Below are 18,656 nucleotides of genomic sequence, written 5' to 3'. Positions count from 1 at the left end.
TCAGTTTTCTTTATCAAACCATGACCCTCCCATATGATCCCCTCCTATCAACTCTCTGAACCTTGATATATCAGGAAGCCTTCTTATTGACTACACTCCCCCCAACGCATGCATACAACAAGGAGGCAGGGCAGTGCAAAAAACATGGGGCATATGGGCAAACATATCTGGGTTCAAATTCTAGTTCAGCTCCTTGTATTTAATAGAAACTGAGGCAAGTCTCATAGCTTCTGGGAGTCTCACATCACTCATCTACAAATCCAGGAGATTGCCAACATTGCAGAGTTTCACTGAATATTAAATTTATATATAAATATGCACACACATACATATATATGCCATTAGATTGTAGTATGTATGTGTGGAATCTGATCCCCAGTAAATACCTGATGAAAAGAATAGCTATTGTCATTATTCTTCATTGTGGAAAAGGAAAAGGTGAAATTTCCTTGAGCCAGAGGTAATGTGACCTTAGGTGTAAGGCAGCTCTTCCAGCTGATGTTTAAAAAATTTAAAAAAAAAAGGTAGATAAGTAAGTAGATAAAATTAATTTTAAAAATTCTTGAGACTGATATATACAAGCTAAACACATGAAATGCCCACCAACTCCAAGATTTCCTGGGTCTACCATCTGGGATCTTTTGTGCCTACAAAATTGACTTAAATTCCATGCTGTCCCTTGAACCTGAGCATCCAAATCAGAAAGGAATCCGACCTAGAGCCTGGTTATCTCCCTCTTCTCCCTTCCTTCTATTTATATAGAGTCTTCTAGCTGCAGCACTTGAAATTACAGTCCCTGAGGATTTTGGTCGGATCTTGTTCGTCGCCTGTAATGCTGCTGCCAATCTCCTGACCCGGCCAGCTCTGTGGGGCTATACCATCAAGGCTCTCACTTAAGTTTACCTCCAGCCCCACCAATGCACTAATGTACTCTATCACTCACCCTCAGCCAGGGGACTAAAAATAGCCTCTGGCTTCAATTGCTTGTTTTAAAAGGAAAAACAAAATTGAGAGAGTGAGAACAGAAATGATGACAGCTTTCCATTTCATCCTGCTGTACCAAAGACCTTCTCCAAGGGAAATGCAGTTCTTTCAATTAGCTCACCTGATCTATATCACCTAGGCTCCGCTGAGAGTTTCCACATGCTGGTGGGTAACCTGGCTTCTGCCAAGCTTCTCCTCTCTCCTACTTGATGTCCTTCTATGCCCCAGAATCTTTTCCTGTCAGATGTGAGAGTCTAATTCACTGCCTTTCAGGGAAGTGGCAAGAGAAGCTTTCTGACAAGAGCTTATTAGAGGGAGCTCTGGTGAGACCATGCAGTTCAGAGAAACACAGTGAATGACGGATTGGGTTTCAAGTTACTTTCTACACATGTTCTGGGGCATCTGTATACTTCAGATTGTGTAACATTGTGTAACATTCATGGGGACTATCATGTAAAAATCTCATTCAAGGACCTAAGTAACTGCCCAAATCCACATTGTACCTTTTTGCTCCACCCCTACTTCAGCCCTCCATTCCTTGTAAAATACTGTGTTCTGGCTGTACCAAATTTTCTTGCCTACCTCCCCCAAGTGTTTTTTTAACAATTCTTGAAGTGCCCAGATGTCTTTCCTGCCTTCATTTTTCCACTTGTGTAATACATGAAAATCACTCTAAAATAGCATCTACTTCAAAAGTTTTCCCCTGAATTTTGTGCCCCACACAATACTAAAATTAAAAACACAAACAAAAACCCAAAGCCCTGAATCTGTTCATTTCTTGTGACCAACACCCAATAACATATATTAATACTGTGGTAATGATGATGATGAAGATGGTGATATTGATGATAATGATAATTTAGGTGAATGGTCTTGTTTCAATATTAAAAAGTGAAATTGTTAGAGAATGAACTGAATATATCTTAATGTTCCTGCCTCTTCAGCATGCTGAATGGCACATAATGGGAACTCAACAATTTTGGTTGAATTGGATTGAGTAATGCGTAGAGAAAACTCAAACAAAGCAATCTATGTTCTTGATTTGGTGTTTGAAACTTCAGAGTTGTTTTCATTGCAGTGACTTTTCTTTAGACCTTTTCTCCATCTTTCAAAAATAGATTATATCTTTGGAAAGTACCAGGGTAAGGGTAATTGAAGGCTTGCAAATGCAAAAGATATAGGCCTTATATTTTGAACAGTTTCTTTACATCAATTTTCTTGTACTATTTTATGGCCGGGATTTCTTATCTAAGCCAAAGCTAAGAGCATATTAAGCTGAGATTATTCATAGGTATTTTGAATCCCATTTGGCATTCAGGATTCTGATTATTTCTATTCTATCTGTCACATTATTTCTTTCTTTTAAAAAAGTAAAAATGTAGCAAGATGTACTCTTATAAGAAAAAAGAAAGACAGTGGAAGTCTACTGATAATAACTGTGGTCGTTAAGATGAGCTTTGTGCTACATCATTTGGAACTTCCTTGAATTTTGACCCCTAGAAAATTAAAGTACAAGGAAGCAAGGAAAGTGGTTTATTATTCCTCTGTACATGAGAGCATCCCATTTCCAATCGTGGGTGGGATAAAGAAGCCAGCTATGATGTCACAGGGAAATAAAGAAGGAAGAGTGGCTTTGGAAACAGTCATGATATGATCCATAAAGTGTACAGTTTCAATGATAGGAGAGATGTGCATGTGTAAGCCTGCAAAACAAAGCAGTGATTTGTTTTGTTTTGTTTTTTAATATATAGGACTTTACTAAATATACTAAGAAATGCTTTCTGGGGTCTTAGCTCTGATAACTTTTAAACTGATTATGTGTCATTTTGTATTATTGGAATAGACATTTCAGAGGTTTTGGTGGGGGGAGGTAGATGTTGTTTGCTTGTTTTGAAGCCTTTGTAAAGGAATGGTTATCCTCACCCTTATCTCTCTTCCTCCACCATACTCCTTAAGGGTACCTACTACTGCTGGGGCCCAAATGGATAAGAACCCACAGACCAGGTGCCATGTTTTGTCATCGTAAAGGAAATAAACTAATACTTAAGCACCTCAAGCAATCCACATGTGGCACACTCACTTTGGCTTTTTGAACCAAGATTGTGATACAGTCATAACAATGAAATATTATTTTGTATAATATTTGATCTAATCTACTATTTAGTAATGTGACCTGAGATCCACCATGGCACCTTCTGGGTTTCTCAGCCATTTGGAGCTGTGTCTAAAAGATTTAGACAAATAATTCTCAACCAAGATTGATTTCCCCATCAAGTGACTTTTGGCAATGCCTGGGAACATTTTTGTCACATCTTGGGGGATGCAATTAGCATCTAGTGGGTATTGCCAGGAATGCTGGTTAACATCTTACAATGCATAGGACAGTCCCTTAAAACAAAGAATTATCTGATCCAAAATGTCAGCAATGCCCAGGTGGAGAAATCTGATCTAGAGCCCTTCTACTCAAATTCTGGTCCATGGACCAGCAGCATCAGCATCACCAGGAAGCTGAATAGAAGTGTAGTATGTCGCCTTGTCCCCAAGATTGAATCAAAACCTTAACATAGACAAGACTCCAAAGGATTCATATGCTCATAGTTTAAGAAGCATTAGGCTAGAGTGGTCATTCTTCACACTTAAGGGTCACAGAGTCAACTGGGTAGCTCTTATATAAAAACAAAAATTACCCATACTTGCCACACCCTTGGAAATCATGATTCACTGGTCTGAGGTGGTACTCCTGGCAGCAGTAGCTTTTCAAAGCTTCTTAGAAAATTTTAATGTTCCCCTAGGTCTAGGTCCCTGGTCTAGTACAGCTCAGAGTGGGGAGAACATGCTTAGAATGTACAGATATCTCGGAATTCTTGGGACAATCTGGTTTGTGTCATTTGTCCTAAAATATTATAGCACCCCTTTTCACTCTCAAATGTGTCCTGAGCTTGGAGTAAGCAACAATTTCTTAAAAACAAACAAAAATGTACTAATCGTAAAGGATCAAACAAGATAAATTAGATCTTATTAAAATCAAGAACTTCTGTTTATCAAAAGATACCATTAAGATTGTGAAAAGTCTATCTACAGAGTGGGAAAAAGATATTTTCAATGTATATATCCAACAAATAATTTGCGTACACTGCATATATAAAGAACCCCAACAAATCAATAAGAAAGAGACAAGACAACACACTAGGGCAAAAGACTTGAATGTGTGCTTCATAAAGGAAGCTGTGCAAATGGATAATCGGCATAAGAAGACCTGCTCAACTTCATCCACCTTCATGGAAATGAAAATTTAGACCACGATAAGCTATCAATACAAACAAGTTACAATGACTAAAATGATAAAGACTGATGATTCCAAGCATTGCTAGGATGTGGAGCAAGAAGAACCTTCAGCCTTGCTAATGGAAGAATAAATTGATAAAACCACTTCAAAATGTGTTTTTCCAGTTACCTACCAAAGTTCAGCATATATATATATATATATATATATATATATATATATATACCCATGATGAATACTCCTACTCTTAGATATATACCCAAAAGAAATAGATACATATGCTCATCAAAATACATGTATTAAATTTCCCATAGTAATACTATTAGTAATAGTCCAATATTGGAAACTACCCAAATGCCCAGCAGTGGAATGAATAAATAAGTTGTAATATGTTCACAACAATGAAATATACAGCAACAAGCATGGATGATGTTCAACTAAACACAGTGATATGGGTGACTCTCTCAAACATAATACTGAGTGAAAGCAACTAGACAAAAGAGCACATACTCTATGAGTTCATTTATAAAAATAGGCAAAAATAATCCATCCACTTACAAGTCCAAGCAGCAGTTACCCTTATATACATTCAATGAATGGTATATTGTGTGCATTCTTGAAAGTGTATACAACAATTGAATTATTTTTTAAAGTGTCCTCTATTGGATGATAACATTCACAGCCAACTTAGTGTGATGGAATAGCCTCAGGTCAGCAACGTTGGGCCTGAAGAGCAGTCATTCAAAGTCTACCCAAGGTGGTAGCACTCCCTCTATTAGCTTCTGTAGGTGCCCAGGGAGAACTGAGATGATTTCACACCGATCCTCTTTAGAATAGCCATTCTCTACTGAAGCTGAACATAAGAATCATCTGGTGAGTTTCTAAAACTCCTGGCAATTCAATCAGTAACTTTTTTACCTCCCCTGGTAATGACAGTGTGCCCAGGGCTGGGAACCACTGTCTTAGCCTCACATCTCTGCAGTCATCCATATGGCTGCTTCAGCACAGTTATTGTGATGGTGCTGATGGGAATTAGATGGATGCCCTCAGTTCCCTTACGACATTCATTCATTTGTTCGCTATCTCAATAAGCATGCAATATTTACTAGGTCCTGTGTTAAGCGCTAGGTGCCAGGCCAGGGTCATAAAATTAGATTGTAAGCCTCTGGGAGCAGAGACCAAATATTTTTAGTTCTGAGTTACAATCTCAATGTCAAGCTCTGGTGGTACACACAATGAGCCTCAGAAGAACGCTGGAGAACTTTTAGGGAAATAAGGGTGGGGAAATTACTTTAGGTGAAAGAAGCAACATTGTGAAGGTGGGGAGCCATTTCTTGTCATCAAAGTGAAGTGACCATTTTCTAATTTCAGGGTATCAGGAACCTCAATAATTCTAGAAATGGAAACTGTAACTCTAATAATAATAATAATAATAATAACTGTGTCATAAATAACTAGATTTTACCTTTATTTTTCTCTCTCTCATCATTTTATCCTCAGTGCTCAGCACAGTGCCTGACATCCTAGAATTGGTCAGTAAATATTTGTTGAATAAATTAACAATTGAACAAGTGAAAGAAAATATTCTCTCAGGAAAGGAAGAATGAATTAACATTTATTGAATACCAAACACACTCCGTGCACATGCCAGACACCTCCTGTCCTTAGTGCCGTTTAATAGTCATGGCACATTGTAAACGGGTGGCATGATTATCCTTCTCTCAAAGCTTAAATAAAATATGAAGCCCAGAGAGTATAAGGAATGTCCCAAGATCACAGGGCTAATTGGCAGCACCCAGATTCAAATTGCAGGGTTGCAATTTGGTGCCCCTGCTCTGGGCATCACACTCCACGAGCAGCAGGACAGCAATGAGCCTGGGACATGATCCATCCAGGCCCATCTGGCCCCTGGTCTCCTCTGATGCCGAATACTTTACCTCACGTATCTACCACCACCAAGCCTGCATTCCTCTCATCGCTCATATTTATAATTCAGCATCAAATTATCTTATTAACAACATGCTGATTAAGTTATGATAGAGGTGCCACGGAATCAGAGGTATTTCCATGGAAACTAAGTGGCAACTCCCTCTCCCCAACCCTGCAGTTTTATTTGAGTCTCCTGAGGAAGGAAGGAAAAGTACAGAATTTTGAGACCAGCCAGTTCTTGTTGAAATATAAACTCCAAAGCTGCCAGGAGAAAAATGAGTAGAAAACCCTTTGGCGCTGGCTGGATCTTCCCTCCCTCTCCCCTTCCTTTCTCCCTCTTTTTTCTCCTCGCCTTTTTCTTCTTCCTTCACACTCTCTGGGCTCTCCCTTCTCTCATAAATGTTTCCCCTTTGACTGTAAATCCAGAGCATAACACTGAAACCACAGCCCTCAAAAGTCACTTCCATCTGGCCTGAGAAGTAGTGGGCTCCAGAGTCTTTATGGAAATTTTCAACTTCTAACTAGTTACAGATCTAAATAAAGTCTTTACTTAGAACTGTAGGTTCATTAAGGAACTGTCTGGATTCCTGTGTGCTATATTTTCTTCTTTGCTTAACTTTTTTATTAGTCTAGGTTCTCCAGAGGAACAAAACCAATAAGATAGATGGATAGATAGATAGATAGATAGATAGATGATAGATAGAGTTTATATATATATATATATATATAAAACAGGATATATTATTTCTATATCTGTATATCTATATGCATCTGTATCTATCTATCTAGAGAGAGATTTACTAAAAGGAATTGGCTCATGTGATAAAGCTAATAAGTTCCAAAATCTGTAGTCAGCAAGCTGGAGACCCAGGAGAGCCAATGGTGTAGTTCCAGTCCAAACCCAAGTTTGAAAGAAGGAGAAAACTGTCCTAGCTCAAAGACAGTCATGGAAAGAGAAAGAAGTCTTGCTTACTCAGCCTTGTATTCTAGTCAGGTTTTCAAGGGATCGGACGAGCCCATCCGTATTCTGGTGGGCAATCTGCTTTACTCAGGCTACTGATTCAAATGTTAATTTCACCCAGAAACACTCTCACAGACATATCCAGAAATAATGTTTAGCCACATATCTGGGCCCCCCATAATCCAATCAAGTTGACACATAAAACTAACCATCACAACTTCCATTTTAGCAATTTAACCATTGTTCCCTTCCATAATCTTATAGCCTGCCTTCTGAGAGTTTGTTCATTGACTTCAACCAGATTTTCTGTTGTTATCTCTCTCAGTCTCAGAGTCCAGAGTCCCCACAACCCACCAATTCTAGACTGTCCCTGAGACAGACCTGCAGACCACTTCCATTCCCTTCCAATCTGACTCATTACCGGCTCCAAAGTAGGGAGAGTTCTCCTCCCTTGGTATCTGTTGAACAGTAATTCCCAGAGTGTGTTCAGAGCATGATAGTCTTCCTGGCAAGTTGGTAGGAACATGATAGGTAAATAGGTGCTGAAGAGATGCATAAATGTGAAATATCTATAAAATAGTTCCAAGTGCAAAATGTTGAGAAGCACCAAGTATCATATCCTTCTCTTAGATTTTTATGATTTACTTTTTATTTTTTATAATGCATATTACAGGGTAAGGGCTCTGAAAGGCATTTATTCATTTCCTCATTGAGTATCTATTGAGTACCAACCATGTATAAGGCACTGTTGTAAGCACAGGAAAGATAGTTATGTAGGAAATAGGTCCTGCTCTCAGGAAGCTTGTGTATTGATTGAGGGGAAACAGATAGGAAATAATTAAGTACTATAAAGACAAATAAAATGGGCAAGGAGCTAAATCATTGGGAAACATGCTATTCTATAAAGGGCCATCAGAGAAGCACCTCTGAAAAACTGATATTTGAACAAAACCCTAAATGAAGAGAGGGAGTAATGTGTGGGCATATTATAAAGGAGTCATAAAGCAGTCCTGAATAGGAGTATTGTTCATAGGTTTAAAAAGTGACAAGAGCTGCGTGGCTAGAGCTTGGTGGGAAGGCAGGCTGGAGAGGAGGCTAGTAACGTAGCAAGAGGCCAGATTATTATCTGCTGTTTTACAGGCGATGTAAGGATTGTCGGGACTTATTATGTGACTCAGGAGGTGGTGGGTGGAGGGATCTGAGAAAAAGAGTGACATAATCTGGCTAGCATTTTCAGGGATCAATGAATGTGGCTTACACATTGCAGGGAGGCACGAGGTGAGTTTGGAAGTTACCATACTTGTCCAGATGTGACACAACTGGGCTTTGGGCTAAATGTGCAATAGTGGAGGTGAGGAGAAGTGGGTAGATTCTGAAAGTACTTCATTCTCCAGTGAGAAATTTGATTAATTCCATATAATCAAGGATTTCTCAAATTTACTTGACCATTGGCCTCTTCTCCAGTTGACTCTCCAATTATTTTTTGACTAAACAGTTCAAATACAAATTATAGTTAGTATATTAGCCTCTGATTAGTAAATATTATACAGTTTATTTTTATATCTAGTATATTTCTATTTCAGATTATTCTTTTGTTTTCCTGTGTGTATACAAGTATCCCTAAGGCTGGTAACATAAGTCTACCGCTAATAGATTTAAGTGGATTTGTTTTTCTCTTTCTGTATGTGAAAATCTATGAGTGTGGTTCCCCCTAATATGGACTAGAGGCTTCCTTGTGAGTGGCTACATTGTTACTTCTGCCCAAAGTAAGGGTCTGTCTGTGTTCCACCTTCAAATTCCTATTCATCCTTCATAGTTCCTTCCTCTGTGAAGCCCTTCATGAACATACATGAACAGGCAGGTGCTCCCTGCTGGGTAACTTCAGGGTGGCCTGAGCCTATGTCCATTTTAGCATTGCTTCCTGACATCAGTGTGCTCTGAATATGTGGACAGACTGCCCCACTGCACTGTGAGCTTTTTTTTTTAAATTAATTTATTTATTTTTGGCTGTGTTGGGTCTTTGTTGTGTGGGCTTTCTTTAGTTGAGGCGAGCGGGGGCTACTCTTTGTTTTCAGTGGGCTGGTTTCTCATTGCAGTGGCTTCTCTTGTTGAGGAGCACAGGCTCTGGGCACGTGGGCTTCAGTAGTTGTGGCACGTGGGCTCAGTAGTTGTGGCTTACGGGCTCTAGAGCACAGGCTCAGTACCTGTGGCACATGGGCTTAGTTGCTCTGTGGCATGTGGGATCTTCCCGGACCAGGGCTCGAACCTGTGTCCCCTGCATTGACAGGCAGATTCTTAACCACTGCACCACCAGGAAGTCTCAGCACTGTGAACTTCTTGAGGCAGGGATTGTGTGTATCCCTCCCTGTATCTTCAGACCCTCCCACCACGCATGGCACAGAGCAGTTAGGAACAAATGCCTGATGAGTGACTAAAAAGGTTTTATTATTTATTTGTTTAAGAAATAAGAATTTGTTGGTTTAAGAAATATTTATTTAGTGCTTTCTAGACTCAAGGGTTGGTTTAAGAAATATTTATTTAGTGCTTTCTAGACTCTGATGCTACATGTACACACACATATACATACACTCTTACATTATATATATATACATATATATTTGTATACATATGTATATATTCATCTATTGAAAGAGATGATCAAGTCAGTAGAGTTTTTCAAGGCATGATGCATACTATAAAAATTACAAGGTGTTGATTGAGCATAGAAAAACTTTAGGCAATGGTAATTCTTTCAATGGAAATTCTCCCAAAAGTAAGCAGGAGGAAAATCTAGAAAGCAGGGAATGTCATATGTTTTCAGAAGATAATTAGTTCAGAATGATTGGAAGTCCTACAGGGGGCATGGTAATAAATAAAAGCAGAGGGGTAGATTAGAGCTTGGACACTATCCAGTGGATACAATGGGTGCAGATTGTTGTAGCTTGAAAAAAAATGTTACTTTGTGAAATGGTTGAATTCAGTTTATTTGGGCTTTCTCCCCAGTTTTTCCTACAGTTGTTATTGAGTCTGAAGTCAACATTTTCTTCAACCAGCACATGGAAAAGTTTCAGAAGATAAATATATTGAACAAAAGGCTCAGGGCACTTAATCAGAGAACATGGAACCTGGGAACATGATATCTATCTCATAAAGATAATAAAAACAAAGGGACTAATGAATTGGTGTGGTGATGTCATTCAGTGGTAGATGGGATTGGACTGATTTAATGCTGGGAAATGTTATTTATGTTCCCAGATTTCTCTCAGTTGGTTTACCTGAAGTTCTTGTGTTATTGTGAGGAAAAAAATTGATACTGGATACAAGTGGCAAAAAAGGCAGCTACAATTTGCATGAGGATAAATCATAATTATCTTTATCATAATTATCATCAGTATTTCTTTGCTCAGCCAATTAAATATATTTCACATTTTCTTTTTCTCTTTAGACCTAAAATTTGATACAACAATAGCAGTGAGCCTGTGCTTTTAGGGGATATATTAAATATAATAAAAATGATTTATATTCAAGTTAGTATCTAATAGCAGTAGTAAGCTTCTTTTGTCTTATAAGAAATGCCTTTTGTGAATGGTATTTTCAGGTTATATTTCCCTCTTTTTAAGCAGTCCTATAAAAAAAAAAATTCTGCTTTATATAGCCAATAATTTTTGAGGACAGAGTATGTTCTCTCGTTAATGTCTTCTTGAAACATTCATTAAATAATTGAACATCAGAAAAAAGGTTTATCTCCATATGAACTTATATGTGCTAATAATGTTATTGAAAAATAAAGAAGAAAGTATGTTTCTTAAAAAGACATTTTTTTAAAAGACTGACCATATTTTCTGTTGTTCAGAGTGAACGTAGCCTTGTCAAGGAAAGACGAATGCTTGTGATGGTTTTAAAAATGCCCGAGACTAGGCATTTTGTCTGAATGAAAGCACACAGCATGAATCTGGGATAAATCTCACAGTCTTCCCTGTTAAGTCTTTCTCTTTCTTTTGTATTCTCATCCTCTCTCTCTCCCCCTCTCTCCCTCCCTCCCTCCCATCTCCTCTTCCTCCTTTCCTCCTTCTCCCCCACCCCTGTGCCCCAATTTATATTTCAAACCTCTTTCAGTTTTACAACTGCATGGGCCTTGAAATACTTAATACCTTCTGTTTTATAGATGAGAAAAATAAGATCTATGGGAAAAGGAAACATCACAGCCACTACAAACAAGTAATTGATAGATTATAGTTGTCTACCAAGTGCCTACTGACCACTTATATATGTATTAAGATAGGAATGTGTATGTATTTGTGTGTGTGTGTAAACACGCACGCGCACACACACACACACACACACACACACACACACACACACACACACACATAGGGTTGGCCAAAAATTTCATTCTGGTTTTTCATATTATGGAAAAACCAGGTCGAACTTTTTGGCCAACCCTATCTATCTATCTATCTATCTATCTATCTATCTATCTATATTTCACTGATTGAAACACATGGCAGTTTTCCAGTATCTGGGAATTTGGAGAGGGTGTATTACCCATCCCCATCCTTTCCTCAATTTCAATAAAGTTAAAGGGTAAGAATTCCCATAAAGCAGTTAGTCAAAGGAAGATGCCTGCATCAAATTAATCAACATCATTCCACAGACCAAGGGCTTTGAAAGCAGAAAAACATGACATCCAGGTCCAATTCCTTCACTTATCTACCCCTGGATACTCAGTTTTCTGAGCACTAAAATAGTGACATCCAACATGTGGAGTTATTGAGCTGTTTAACGAAATGGACTGTATATTAAAGACCAGTTAATGCACTTATCCTGAGATTCTTAACCTAGAAACAAAAACCCTCCAGGGAGGGGCTTTGGGAGTCCTTAGATGAACTTCAGGCATGCCTAACCCTTTGATAGTCTGAGCATTTTTCTGCATATAAGCATTCTTTTCTTTGGGAAAAAAATCCCTCACTATTATTAGATTTTCAAAGATGTGTTCCCAATTATTTTAAGAAAACTGACATAAATAGAAGCTGTAATTGCTGGTGTTAATAATAATTATTATAACCACAATGACATTACTAATATTTCACTACAAACAAATAATATTATTATGATTATTAAGACTCAGTTCCTTGCATATGAGCCAAAACTGGTGGATGAATCACATTTAAATCATTGGGTGCTTTGCTTTTACCAGGTAGAATGTTCCAATTTCTTCTTATTACATGAGCCCTTGAGGTCTTGTTTCACTCTAATCCACAGAGGAACTCATTTCCCCAGAAAGGCAGGCTAATGAGGTCTGCTTAATTTGTAGCTGAGTACATTTACGTGCTCTCTTCATTAACGGGGATGCCTGTTTAATTCAATAGAATCCTGCATGTGGTACACGTAGAAGACACCAGGACCCTGTCCACTCCACATCCATTTATTACCCTGATGCCTCCAACATACACAAACAAACCATGTTTTACAAACTGCTTAGAGATTTAAGTTGCATTGTACATTCTGTTGTAGCAAAAGGGGTGATTTAAAATCATTACGCCTAAAATTTAGGCCTTGGTATGCTTTGAAGTCAAGAGGAACAATTTGTCAGCTGGTTGGTCTTTTGCTTCTAAAGCTAGTTAACTGATCAGTCTAATGTCAGAGGAGCAGAGACAAATGGGAGACATTTTACCATGTGGGAAACTGTACATGAAGATAAATCCAACATCCTGCTTCATTTCATCTGCAGTTATCTTTGCAGTAATTGCTTTGGAACGCTCATGGTACTCTTTGCATAAAGGATGTATTGGAATCTTTAAGTTCTTTAAATTCTTGCATTGAATCTTGCTTTGTTCCATTTTGGGGTAGGGAAGGCCATAATCTCTCACTTTATTTTTTATTTATTTATGTTTGGTTGCATTGGGTCTTCGTTGCTGCGTGCAGGATTTCTCCAGTTGCTGTGAGTGGGGGCTACTCTTCCTTGCAGTGCGTGGCCTTCTCATTGTGGTGTCTCTTGTTGTGGAGCACGGGCTCTAGGCACGCAGGCTTCAGTAGTTGTGGCACGCAGGCTCAGTAGTTGTGGCTCTCGGGCTCTAGAGTGCAGGCTCAGTAGTTGTGGCACACAGGCTTACTTGCTCCGCAGCATGTGGGATCTTCCTGGACCAGGGCTCGAACCCATGTGTCCTGCACTGGCAGGCAGATTCTTAACCACTGCACCACCAGGGAAGCCCCCATAATCTCTCACTTTAAATGCACACTTGGCAACGAACAAAGTTGGGATTCTTGATTGGTTGTTTACTGTGTAATTAATTCACACATTTCTGAAATTTCCTGACATGTTTGCAAAGTAAATCTTTAGTGAATTTGTTGTATTCCTTGATGAATTTGTTTGATTTTTTTTAATAGATCTTTATTGGAGTATAATTGCTTCACAATACTGTGTTAGTTTCTGTTGTACACCAAAGTGAATCAGCCATATGCATACACATGTCCCCATATCCCCTCCCTCTTTAGCCTCCCTCCCATCCTCCCTATCCCACCCCTCTAGGTATGCAAAGCACTAAGCTGATCTCCCTGTGCTATGCTGCTGCTTCCCACTAGCTAACTAAATTGATACAACCACTATGGAAAACAGTATGAAGGTTCCTTCAAAAACTAAAAATAGAACTACCATATGACCAGCAATCCCTCTACTGGGCATATACCCTGAGAAAACCACAATTCAAAAAGAGACATGTACCACAATGTTCATTGCAGCACTATTTACAATAGCCAGGACATGGAATTTATTTGGTTTTTGCTATGAACATAATGATGAAACTGGATCTAGAGTAACAGCTTCCCCATGAATAGATTTAGTTACACCAGCTGTTCTAGTTACCTACTGCTGCATAAAAAACTACTCTCAAACTAGTCGGCTTAAAAAAACAGCCATGTGATTATACTCATAACTTTGTGGATCAGGAATTGAAACTGGGTAGGAACAGCCAAGGTCACTTCCTGGTATTCAGCTAGCAAATGGACCTTAGGGTCCAATACACCTTCACTCGAGTGGCTGGTGCCCTGGGTGGGATGGGGGAGGGGTTGGGACAGGAAGGCTGGGCTCCTCTGGGACTGTCAACCAGAGCACCTATATGTGGCCTCTCCAGCAGGCAGTATTAGGTGATCAGACTTCTTATTTGGCTGCTCAGGGCTCTTAGGGAGGAGCAGAAAGGTGTCTCCAGCCATCTTTAATCTACCACACCAGCACATATCAATTCTTTACAAGCTTCATTAACAAATTGTTTTACCTCCATCACCTCAAGCTTCTATGATATATGCTAGAATTTTCAGCAAGATGGGTGGTGGGGAGAGAGGAACGGTGATTAATTAGATAGCTATTATTCCGATAGCAATGGCAGGCTGCATTTGCTTAACTCTTAGCAATAATGCTGCTTTAGGAAAACCAATAAGTAAATTTCTTGCCTAAAAAAAAGAGATTAGAAACTTTTATAGGGGAAATTGATTGTAGTTTTCTTCCCCTTCTTTGGCATCCTCTCCTCCATTTTTAGATTGAGAGATTGCTTTGGAAAATAACTATTTTTTTTCCATGACTCTATAAACAGAAAATTGTTTGGGTGATTTTTACTGATTTTGAAGGCAATCTTTTTTTTCACAGTGTTAGTCTCACATTGATTTTTTTAATTTAATTTTTTATTTTATGTTGGATTATAGTTGATTTACAATGTTGTGTTAGTTTCAGGTATACCGCAAAGTGATTCAGATTTACATATACATGTATCCATTCTTTTTCAGATTATTTTCCCATATAGGTTATTACAGAATATTGAGTAGAGTTCCCTGTGCTATACAGTAGGTCCTTGTTGATTATCTATTTTATATGTAGTAGTGTGTATATGTTAATCCCAAACTCCTAATTTATCCCTCCCCCCCGACCTTTCCCTTTTGGTAACCATAAATTTGCTTTCAAAGTCTGTGAGTCTGTTTCTGTTTTGTAAATAAGTTCATTTATATCATTTTTTTTAAGTTTCCACATATAAGTGGTATCATATGATATTTGTCTTTCTCTGTCTCACATTCATTTTAGATTTCAAGCCATCTGTTTGTCCATCATCCTAGGAGATTGGGATATATTTTACAGAGTGCTAGACACAGAACAGCCTCTCCACAAATAAACTCTTAATCCATGAACACTTTATTAAGCATCTGTCAGGCACTCTATGCAAATGAGAAAAGCAAACGAGAACAAATGAAACACAATCTCAAGAATCTTGTTGTTCGTTTTAGTTTACTGATGAATATACAATATATATAATATATAAAAATATATTGCAAAGCAAAGAAAAAAAGAATTTAGTTTTGTTTTTAGAGGAACTTGAATGATTTAAGTTAGAATTGCATTTTCCCAGTTGACTAGCAGGACGGTTTTGGACAGTTCTTATAGCTTCTATTTTCCTGTCTCTGAAGTGAGAGCAACAACCGGTAGAATTGTAGTCTTAAATGATAGTGATGCAAAGCTTTGATTCTCAACCAGTCTTTCATGTGCTTAAAAATCACCTAAAATCTGGTACAAAGGCACTGTGGTCCAAAGAAGGAGGGCCTGTGACTCCGCATTTCTAACAAGCTCCCAGGTGAGGCAGATGCCACAGGCCCACGGACCACAGCTTGAATACCGAGGCTGCAGAGAATCTAATATTGATAAATATGAATACGCACTCAGAAATGTTGTTTCCTGGTCTCCACTTCCTTCGTCTCCCTTTAGAAATTTCTACAAGACAGGAATGGATTTTTGTATTTGTCCCCCATCTCCAATTTGTTGAGTACTCAGTTGTATTCCTTATTTAAAATATTATGGCTCCTGCACTTAGTTTAACTCTGCTTGACATTCAGTGATTTGTGATTCTCCTCTTTCCTGAGCATGCTTATAAGAGGACGGCCTTGGGATTGAAAACTCTTGCTGTCTAGACACAGGGACAGACTTTCTGTGGAAGAACTGTGAATGGACATTTTATACTCAGTTTTTTTTCTTTCCTTCTTTTTTCCCTTTTTTTCTTTGTCTTCATATGCTAATAGAATCAACATCCTCGTTTGCCATTTTAATGTTTCTTAGGAAGCTTTATCTCAGAGTTTCCTATAGTTTTTATGATCATTAGCATTAGTCTTCTGGGTGAATCAGAGATTTCCTGTTACAATACCACGAGGTTTCTCAATAGACCCTCCTGGCTCCTCGGTGAGTTTTTTGAACGACTTTATTATAACAAAGTTGATTTGGAGCCAGAGAGGTAGAACTCCAGTGCGGGGCTTTCTTTTGAGTTTTATGGGTTTTTCTCAGAAGTCTAATGCCAGTTTAATGAAGTTTTATAGCTATTAATACTCCACCACTCTTGCTGCAGTAAGAAATATGTAACTAAACAATAACTTGGAATAGGTAAATTCATGATTAAGTTACACTAAAAGATAATGTTTCTGGGTCATAGTTCATAATTTCCAAATGTACATCATTTAGAATGATTGGTAACTTCAGCCTTGTAACTCTTTCAAGGAGAAAGGCTATGAGTTTAAATCACTACAGTAAGCTGACAGTGAGACTCATATTTTCTGAGCTAAAGATATATTTTTATGGCCACACAGTGGACTCTGTTTATCACTCATCATAAACCATAGGAAACCATTTTTGTTTTAACTTAGGTACTCAGGCTTTTGTCATGTAATCTGTATCTTTATTTCCCCTTTCCACTTTTGCTGGTCCATTTTCAACAGCTCCCAATTGTCTTCCATTTCCTGAAAATGGCTCGTATTTTATATCTCAGCTTCTTTAAAGGTATTTCATCCTAGTTGAGGTCACCTTAATTTACACCTTAAATTATGATTCCAAAGCCAACTTCAATGCTACTGATGCTGAGTAATCCTGCTAAAGAGTCCAATTTTAAAATAATGAACAGTCTTATCCTGAAATGCCAGGCATAAGAAACCCATGAATTTTGCATATCTCTTTAGTACTTTTACTTATTGAATTACATGTCTTCCCTTCCTTTGAGCCACTTACTCAATTATGCTTCATTTTACTGCCTACTCTGGTTCTGGAGTCTGTCCCTTCTTAAAGATCATAAGTAAGTCACTTTTTCCCAGACTACCAACAGCCCCAAATTATTTGAAAGTTAAATGACTGTGGAATTTGGGGCTTAATGGTTTTAAAGCCATCTCAATTATGCTTATTAAAATGGAAGATCTTGTCAAAATAAATTTCTTCCTTCCTTCCTTTCTCTCTCTTTCTCTCTCCCTCTCCCCCCTCCCCCTTCTCCCCATCAGTCAATCTTCCTGCTCACCGAGACCCATATTTTTGTTGCCTGATTTTACACAGTCTGTTCAGGGATACACACTGGGGAGTGAGAGGCCACAGCCCCATAGACAGGGGAGGGAAGGTAATGGGCACAGAAGTCTCCTTGATGAAAAACACTGCACCTTTAATTCATATGCATTTATTAAAATGCACTTTGTAATCTATAAATAGCAAAAAAAAAAGCAAATAGACATAGGGTGTTACATCATAATGAAAATGTTTTTTTTTCTCATAATTTCTAGGGCAATAAAAGAAAGCTTTGGTTCAGTCTTCTTATATAAATAAAAAAAGAAAGTGGGCCTATTCTTAAGTATCATAGGAGATAAAAATCTGCATATTTTTCTTCTGAGTGCTCTTGAAAGGTCGGTTTGATTCCTTTTACCTTTGTTTTCTCATTCAGCTCTATCCACCTTTCTATTGCTCTTATCTGTTTACAGGCTTGTCTTATCTTTCTAAACCTGAACAGTTTAATACCATAGCTATTAGCGACACATTACAGTGGAGCATTAGAGCTACAGCTAGTCCAAATTGAGATGTGGACACTGGATTTCAAAGACTTAGTACAAAAAGAACAGGATGCAGAATACATTAATGACACATTAATTACATGTTGAAATGATACTATTTTGGATATATTGGGTTAACTAAAATATATTAGAATTCACATCATCTCTTTCTTTTTACCTTTCTAGAAATTTTAAAAATTACATATGTGGCTCTCATTTTAAGCTTGCATTTTACTTCTCTTGGACAGGGCTATTCTAAACCATAAGCGCTTCTAAAGCAGGAATTAGATCTTATTCTTTACCAAATAACCAGTGAGTAGATCAGAAGGCACTTAGGGTTATTAAATGACTCAATGGTTATATTGATTAAATTATTATTTATTCCAATTTATACCTCACTCCTAAATATAGCTATATTCTTCAGGTTATATACATGTGTGAAAATCATGTTTTATGTCTTAGCTCAGTTTCTGGCCTCTGGTATTCTTGAGTGGGTTGCAATTAGGCCAAAAGATTGATTCTGTCAGCACTAGGGCGTGCCATAAGGGCTGTCTTGGCCCTCAAGTCTATTGCTTTCCATTGCAAGCAACCTCATCAATTTAATCCAGAATATTGTGCAAACATGATTACATCCTCTGTTTATCATAGTACAAAAATGACTGGGAAATACAG

The sequence above is a fragment of the Leucopleurus acutus genome (assembly GCF_964270905.1).
Source record: "Leucopleurus acutus genome assembly, chromosome: 20".
Taxonomy (NCBI): Eukaryota; Metazoa; Chordata; class Mammalia; order Artiodactyla; family Delphinidae; genus Leucopleurus; species Leucopleurus acutus.
Note: the sequence above shows the minus strand (reverse complement) of the source record.